At 45.1% G+C, this 6000-nt stretch overlaps 1 protein-coding gene across 3 annotated transcripts in view; it reads left to right on the top strand.

The window, feature by feature from the left end:
* Window positions 1-4540: 4540 nt before the first annotated feature.
* pik3cd (phosphatidylinositol-4,5-bisphosphate 3-kinase, catalytic subunit delta) overlaps window positions 4541-6000 on the top strand; it is a 236768-nt gene continuing 235308 nt past the window's right edge. The window contains exons 1-2 of one of the 3 annotated variants that reach the window (XM_078238706.1): window positions 4541-4720; window positions 4983-5037. The gene's annotated coding sequence lies outside the window, so the exon portion shown is untranslated. The remainder of the gene's footprint in view (window positions 4721-4982; window positions 5038-6000) is intronic. The other 2 variants (XM_078238707.1, XM_078238708.1) reach the window with 2 other exon arrangements.

Here is a 6000-nt window from a genome sequence, read left to right as displayed (position 1 = left end):
GAAGAAGCTGTTCTTGAGTCGGTTGGTACGTGACCTCAGACTTTTGTATCTTTTTCCTGACGGAAGAAGGTGGAAGAGAGAATGTCCGGGGTGCATGGGGTCCTTTATTATGCTGGCTGCTTTGCCGAGGCAGTGGGAAGTGTAAACAGAGTCAATGGATGGGAGGATGGTTTGCGTGATGGATTGGGCTACATTCACAACCTTTTGTAGTTCCTTGCGGTCTTGGGCAGAGCAGGAGCCATACCAGGTTGCAATACAACCAGAAATGGTGCATCTGTAAAAGTTGGTGAGGATCGTAGCGGACATGCCAAATTTCCTTAGTCATCTGAGAAAGTAGAGGCGTTGGTGGGCTTTCTTAACTATAGTGTCGGCATGGGGGGACCAGGACAGGTTGTTGGTGATGTGGACACCTAAAATCTTGAAGCTCTCGACCCTTTCTACTTCATCCCCGTTGATTTAGACAGGGGTATGTTTTCCTTTACGCTTCCTGAAGTCGATGACAATCTCCTTCGTTTTGTTGACATTGAGGGAGAGATTATTGTTGCCGCACCAGTTCACCAGATTCTCTAACTCATTCCTGTGCTCTGTCTCATCATGGTTTGAGGTCCGACCCACTAAGGTGGTGTCGTCAGCAAACTTGAAAATCGAATTGGAGGGGAATTTGGCCACTCAGTTATAGGTGTATGAGGAGTATAGTAGGGGGCTGAGAACACAGCCTTGTGGGGCACCGGTGCTGAGGATGATCGTGGATTGGCCATGCTAAATTGCCCCTTAATGTCAAAAAATGTGTAGGTTAGTTGGATTAGCCTTGGTAAATGAGTGGGGTTACGGGGATAGGAAGAGGGGTGGGCCTGGGTAAAGTACTCCTTTGGAAAGCCAGTGCAGACTCAATGGGCCGAATGGTCGCTTTCTGCACTGTAGGAATTCTATGATTCTTTGAATGTTCCATCAAATATTTACTTAAATCGGCTGCTCAGTAAGTTCATACTCAATGGATTTTGCATCTATAACAAAATGACATTTGCTCTGAAACTTTATTCAAGATTTTTTATTAATTTTTGTAAGATATGCCACAGTCACAGTTGCTGAGCACATTTCTGGCTGTATCCATTCTAATTGTATCCAACAAAACAGGGCAAATATAAATAAAAACTGCAAAATTAGCCGGACATAAAATCAGAAAATGCCCTCTCAAACTGTCAGCATTAGAAAATGAGAGCTTGCTTTGTGGGGTGAAATTAGTCTTTTTTTAATTCACTCGTAGGACATGGGCGTTGCTGACTGGGCCAGTATTTATTGCCCATCCCTAGTTGCCCTTGATCAGAGGGCAGTTGAGAGTCAACCACATTGCTGTGGCTCTGGAGTCACATGTAGGCCAGACCAGGTAAGGATGGCAGATTTCCTTCCCGAAAGGACGTTAATGAACCAGATGGGTTTTTCCGACAATCGACAATGGTTTCATGGTCATCAGTAGATTCTTAATTCCAGATATTTTTTATTGAATTCAAATTCCACCAGCTGCCATGGCAGGATTTGAACCCGGGTCCCCAGAGCATTAGTTGAGTTTCTGAATTAATAATCTAGCGATAATACCACTAGGCCATCGCCTCCCCTCTATATATATATAAAATATACATAAAATACCATCAAATTGAAACATTAACATGGCTCCTTTCTCCAAAGATGCCGCCTGATCTGTAGAGTGTTAACTGCGTTTTCTGTGTTTGCTACTCAAGAATTACTCCATGAATAGAATCTAAAATGGACGCAATGTAAAATGGGTTGTGGATTTGAGCCAGGTTGTTTCGTCGAATGGCATGGATAAATTTCACCCCCAAAATGTAGCAGATGTAAGTTGAATATTAAATGTGCATGTTATCAGATGCCCCTACTGGTATATGAACCATATCAAGTAATCTGGGGGCGGCACGGTAGCACAGTGGTTAGCACTGCTGCTTCACAGCTCCAGGGACCTGGGTTCGATTCCCGGCTTGGGTCACTGTCTGTGTGGAGTTTGCACATTCTCCTCGTATCTGCGTGGGTTTCCTCCGGGTGCTCTGGTTTCCTCCCACAGTCCAAAGATGTGCAGGTTAGGTTGATTGGCCAAGCTAAAATTGCCCTTAGTGTCCTGGGATGCGTAGGTTAGAGGGATTAGTGGGTAAATATGTGGGGGTAGGGCCTGGGTGGGATTGTGGTCAGTGCAGACTCGATGGGCCGAATGGCCTCTTTCTGTGCTGTAGGGATTCTAAGATTCTAAGATCCAATGGCTTTGGAAGGGCATGAATAAGGGACAAATCTTTGCATTTTACATTCCAAGGATAAAGATATTTAGGTATGGGCAAAGTAGACATGTAGCGGATGCTTCCTCTTGTGGGGCATTCTAGGACGAGACATCATAGTCTTAGGATAAGGGGCAGCAAATTTAAAACAGAGTTGAGGAGAAACTACTTCTCCCAAAGGGTTGTGAATCTGTGGAATTCGCTCCCCCAAAGTGCGGTGGGTGCTGGGACAGTGAGTAAATTTAAGGAGGAGTTAGACAGATTTTTAATTGGTAATGGGGTTGAAGGGTTATGGTGAGAAAGCAGGAAAATGGGGATGAGGAGCATATCAGCCATGATCGAATGGCGGAGCAGACCCGATGGGCCGAATGGCCTAATTCTGCTCCTATATCTTATATACTTATGAACTTACGAACTAGGAAATGGTTAGTTATGTGAACCAATTGCTGCTGCTGAATGTGTGTTCTTTCATTTTCCTTTAAGCTGGGTTGGAGAATGAAAAGTCCATGATTATGAAATTAATTGATGAACTTTTGAGCTACATGAAGATCTCAAACGACTTCCTCTTGAAACCACTGATCCCAAAGTTTGACAGCCCCAGGTTACCATGTATTACTGTTGAGTGCTGGGGTTACTGTGCATTCCCAACATTCTGCTGGGTTTACCAAGCATAGTCCCAGTTTATGTTCACCTCTCAGCTCATCTCAGCTCTGACGAAGGGTCACGCAGGCTCGAAACGTTGGCTCTATTCTCCCTCCACAGGTGCTGTTAGACCTGCTGAGATTTTCCAGCATTTTCTGCTTTTGTTTCAGATTCCAGCATCCGCAGTATTTTGCCTTTAAAATCCCAGTGTTGCTGGGATATGTTGACATTGACTGATGTTACAAGGTGCAACAGTGATATTGAGAATCCCACTCACTGGGGGAGTGATATTGAGAATCCAATCACTGGGGGAGTGATATTGAGTATCCACTCACTGGGGGAGTGATATTGAGTATCCACTCACTGGGGGAGTGATATTGAGTATCCAGTCACTGGGAGGGAGTGATATTGAGTATCCAGTCACTGGGAGGGAGTGATATTGAGTATCCAGTCACTGGGGGAGTGATATTGAGTATCCACTCACTGGGGGAGCGATATTGAGTATCCACTCACTGGGGGAGTGATATTGAGTATCCAGTCACTGGGAGGGAGTGATATTGAGTATCCAGTCACTGGGAGGGAGTGATATTGAGTATCCAATCACTGGGGGAGTGATATTGAGTATCCACTCACTGGGGGAGTGATATTGAGTATCCAGTCACTGGGGGAGTGATATTGAGTATCCAGTCACTGGGAGGGAGTGATATTGAGTATCCAGTCACTGGGAGGGAGTGATATTGAGTATCCAGTCACTGGGGGAATGATATTGAGTATCCAGTCACTGGGGGAGTGATATTGAGTATCCAGTCACTGGGGGAGTGATATTGAGTATCCACTCACTGGGGGAGTGATATTGAGTATCCACTCACTGGGGGAGTGATATTGAGTATCCACTCACTGGGGGAGTGATATTGAGTATCCACTCACTGGGGGAGTGATATTGAGTATCCAGTCACTGGGAGGGAGTGATATTGAGTATCCAGTCACTGGGGGAGTGATATTGAGTATCCACTCACTGGGGGAGTGATATTGAGTATCCATTCACTGGGAGGGAGTGATATTGAGTATCCAGTCACTGGGAGGGAGTGATATTGAGTATCCAGTCACTGGGGGAATGATATTGAGTATCCAATCACTGAGGGAGTGATATTGAGTATCCACTCACTGGGGGAGTGATATTGAGAATCCATTCACTGGGAGGGAGTGATATTGAGAATCCAGTCACTGGGAGGGAATGATATTGAGTATCCAATCACTGGGGGAGTGATATTGAGTATCCAATCACTGGGGGAGTGATATTGAGAATCCATTCACTGGGAGGGAGTGATATTGAGAATCCAGTCACTGGGAGGGAGTGATATTGAGTATCCACTCACTGGGAGGGAGTGATATTGAGTATCCACTCACTGAGGGAGTGATATTGAGTATCCACTCACTGGGGGAGTGATATTGAGAATCCACTCACTGGGAGGGAGTGATATTGAGAATCCAGTCACTGGGAGGGAGTGATATTGAGCTATCCCACTCACTGGGGGAGTGGTATTGAGTATCCCAGGCTGATAGAAGGCAGCCCAGTGCTGACTCACTCTACAATGCGCTGTGGGCGCTGTCGAGCCTCTGATCAATGCACATTTCAGCACTTCCGCCTCTCAAGGCTCGGACCTCCATCTTTTCGCACTTTTTGTTTAGATGTTAATAGAAAAAGCAGCAGCAACATTGAGGATGATGGGTTGGTCTGGTTTGCAGTGAGAAGGCGGTGGCAGGGAACGGCTCCCGGAGCGGAGCCTCTCTGTATCAATGTGAGTGGGAGCTCTCTGCTTGTGCTGTCTGACTGCACAACAACCCGGTACTGTGTGTGTATATGGGAGGGGATGTATAAATGTGCAAGGTATTGGGGACAAACATGTTTTCTCTCTTTAGCCAAATGTCAATAATTTATACATTAATTTAAAACAGAACAATCAATTTATTTCAACCCTCCCTGGCAAGGTTAAACGTTATTTTTTTGTTCTGCTTCTATCCCTTTCAATGATTCACTGTCTCTTTCTCGGGCTGATTCAGGAACTGGATTGAGTGACATGGATTTGGCTGGACTTCGGGAGTGACTGAATCATTGGTGAGTAATATTGACCCAGTAAGGATTATTGTGGTGGCAGACTTTGTTAGTCTCTGGTGTGTCTGTGCTTTGTGTAGCGTTTCAATAAAGGGATTTAAGATTCTGCCTTCAAATTATCCTTCAAAAATGTAACATCAATTTTTTTTTAACCCCACTGCCTTTGAAGTCATTAGTTCACGCGAGAATTTAAATGTTTACTATGTGTTTTGTGCAATTGACATGTTTGGAAAGAATTCATGAGGAATACTTGCTGAATTTTTAAAAAACCACACTTTTATTAAAATATCAGGCACAATATTTAAGTATTACTTTGATTATTTTGCATAGAAATAAATTAATGGGGTGGGGGAACATTTGTTTACCTTATAATTGATGGGAAGTGTCACACCTTCATAGAATCCCTACAGTGCAGAAGGAGGCCATTTGGCCCATCGAGCCTGCACCAACAACAACCCCACCCAGGCCCTATCCCTGTAACTCCATGTATTTATCCTGCTGGCACTAAGGGGCAATTTACCATGGCCAATCCACCTAACCATCACATCTTTGAAGTGTGGAAGGAAACTGGAGCACCCGGAGGAAACCCATGCAGACACGGGGAGAATGTCCAAACTCCACACAGACAGTCACCCAAGCCGGCAGTGAGGCGGCAGTGCTAACCACTGTGCCACCGTCCTGAGAGCAAATAATTAAATGAGGTAAAAATGCAGAGTAATACTCCTTTGTGTTCCCACTATACTTCAGGGAACTGTTGCCAGACAGATATTGTTTATAATCTGGTATCTGTTACGTTGTTCTCTGAAGGATATCAGGTGGCACAGTGGTTAGGACTGAGGCCTTACAGTGCCAGGGACCTGGGTTTGATTCCTGGCTTGGGTCACTGTCTGTGTGGAATTTGCACATTCTCCCCGTGTCTGCGTGGGTTTCCTCCGGGTGCTCCTGTTTCCTCCCACAGTCCAAAGA

The sequence above is a fragment of the Mustelus asterias genome, chromosome 22 (assembly GCF_964213995.1).
Source record: "Mustelus asterias chromosome 22, sMusAst1.hap1.1, whole genome shotgun sequence".
Lineage (NCBI taxonomy): Eukaryota > Metazoa > Chordata > Chondrichthyes > Carcharhiniformes > Triakidae > Mustelus > Mustelus asterias.
This window is presented reverse-complemented; position numbering and strand designations above follow the sequence as displayed.